Below are 2,976 nucleotides of genomic sequence, written 5' to 3' on the forward strand. Positions count from 1 at the left end.
GCTTGCTTTACTAGGGTTCCTCTCGTTCAGTCTCTCATGCTCTCCAGATCTAAGCAACACATAGGTTGCCACACTCTCTCTCAGCTCACGGCTGGTCACAAATCCGGCCGGACAACCTCGACCGGGGCAGGGGTGTAGGTGCATCGTTCATGCTATCGTTGGCGACGAGGGAGGAGACCAACGGCTGCCCGCGCATCCCGATCGGCGGCCGTCCTGTTCTCTCCCTGCGGTATTGTGGCCAAGATGCAGCCTCCCGACGCCGTCTTTGCGACATGCCGACGACCCTCAGGTATATATTCCTTCGAAACCTGCCTTGCTCTACTGCCCCAGCTCCCTTCGTGTGGATCCTTTTCTACTTCCGTCCGCTGTTCCAAAGCCACCTAGACTTCTACAATTATTAGAAGTAAAGCTATTTCATACAGTCGACTCAAAGCGTTGGTTCAAACAGGGAAGAAAGTGGGAAAGTTGTAGCATGAATCTAGGAGTTGGTTCTAAGAGGAAATGGGGGAAAGTAGTAATATCTGTCAATGTTTAAATAACCATATTTCTTATTTGCGCAAACAGGGATTTCTGTCTCCATATCGTTTCGGGATGTCTGTCTTCGTATCGTTTCTATCCGTGCAATCAGAAGCACACACCTTAGTTTTAGTACAACTGCGCAAAATGAGATGGCTATCCCTCGTTGCCGTCGTCTAACCTCTTGTCTTCAAGGTATCCCTACATTGGTAGTAACTAAGGTAGAATGACCAACGCAATCTAAAAGAAGCTGATTCGTACGTTTTACTTCCTGATTGCAGTGCAGGGACGAGCAAAAATAACTGCATCCTAGTCCGGAATGCACTTTCTACCAGTTCATCCATGGACCGAGGACTAGCTGGCACGGCTGCACGGCGGTTTTTTGGACAGGTGCGCGGACAAGAGGCATTGTGGTCTGCTTATTTCTGCAAATATCGGTGCTTAAATTTAGTGGAATGCACAAGAATTTCACCTGGTCAGTACACTACATGGTTCAGTTCAGCATTCCAGCTGAGACCACAATTATAATTGGTTATTCTGGAATGAGAGAACCTAACCCTGAATGGTGGCAACAAGAAAAAACCAGAGTGAACTCCAGGAAATTTAAGCCTGCCGGGAGGCCCTTTGCTCAGAGAGAAGCCTTGCTTGTTTTTTTCCTGATTTGTAAACCTTCTCACAACTTTGTCTGTTGTTGTGAACTAGTATATGTTTGATATGTTCTATGAATCATTGAGATGTATAAAATTGCTTAACTTATGATTTTCAAGTTTTTTATGAAGACAAGTTTAATGTGAGTGTTCCACATGAGCGCTGGACTAGCGTGTGAACGTTTGGAATTTATTACATTGTGGCCTCAATTAACTGCATGAACCACTGTAACAAGATACATAGTTTCTTATATGTCAGACAGCAGATTGTTGATTGTTAGCTGGTCAATAGCCTAGTGTTGAAGCGAGCTGAGCAAATGTGTGTTTTGCACAACTACTTACAAGTGGGGTAGCACCAACAGTGTTTACAAGTACTTATGTATACGTCGGCGCACGGTTCTCGAACGAGTGCCCTATTTCATCAAAACACACACTGCTCGTATGATAAACCGTGACAACTTATGTCTTACCATGCCATATTCATGAAAAAACTAGTGGGGACGCATCTGTTTCGGCAACAATTACGATGGTTCTCACATGATTCACGGGCACACGAAAGTAGCAGCAGTTCCCATAGACGGATTCGAACAGAGTACTAGCCCTAGAGGGGTCGATAACAGGCAAGGTTCGAATAATTAGACACAATCCAAACTACTATTAAACACTAGCTGGGGCAACTATTTCATGCCTCGATCTAATTTGGGTTGGACACAAGATGGACCTTTCCATGAAAATCATCGAGGACGTCCCGCAGCAGCTCAATCCTGTGAACCATCATGAAGACAACCTTGTGGCCTTGCCACTGATAAACTTGTTTGTGGAGGCATGCCACGTCATCTTCCTGCGTAAGCTTGACAAGAACAGTATTCCTCACAAACGAAGGAGTAGCTTTGAACTTCTTGTGCTTCAGTACACCCTGGACAACACGCCTGACAACAGTGAGGCTGGAATACAACTCTTCATTGGTATAACCACAAATGGCTTCCAGGATCCAACGGCCTAAGAACTCTGTTTTCCCAGTACGTATATTCAGGTCGTCCGCCTCATAGCGAGTGACATGTACAACCACACAATCCTTGTCTGCATCAGGGCTCTAATTGAAACAGAAACAAATTCTGAATTACTTTTCAGTATAAGAAGCACAAGTTACTTAAACCACTACGTATACCATGGCATCGAAGCTAATAAAATTTTGCATTATTAATCACCACATACTTCCTTTTCTAAAAAAAATCACCACATACTTAGATGAAAAACCACAATCGAGATCGGCAAAGAAGGAAATCACCTTGGGCAGCTCGGCAGGGGGAGGGGGGGCGGGGGACACATCCTCGAAGGGGGAAAACTGCTCCTGCAGTGCCACAGGGGCTGTAACCTCAAACGGGGCGTTGACCATCTCAGTATCTGGGGTCGCCTCGGTGGTTGCCTCCATCTTCTTGGAGCTTTCTGTCTCGTGTGGATCAGCCTCCCGCGTCTGCTCCAATATCGGCAGATCTTTGCCTGGTTCTCCTTGGTCCATCATGAAACTGACGAATACTAGGAGACCACTGAAAGGAAAACACAATCGCAATGACAATGAAACAAAAAAGAGAGTGAGGATCGGTTACTGCTTTCCAAAAGTTCTTTTTTCCCTTTGAACGAAAATATACCAACATCACGGATCCGCTTACCTTCCCTTCGTTCGGAGAGAAGAACAGTGGCAGATGCAAGTGTTGCCTTTCTTGAAGACGGTGAGGGAGAAGGGGATTCAGCGAAGAGTGAAATGATGGTTGCTTTGTCCGTCAAACTTAGACTGTGGAGAGATGGGGTTTTG

The sequence above is a fragment of the Triticum dicoccoides genome, chromosome 5A, assembly GCF_002162155.2.
Source record: "Triticum dicoccoides isolate Atlit2015 ecotype Zavitan chromosome 5A, WEW_v2.0, whole genome shotgun sequence".
Taxonomy (NCBI): Eukaryota; Viridiplantae; Streptophyta; class Magnoliopsida; order Poales; family Poaceae; genus Triticum; species Triticum dicoccoides.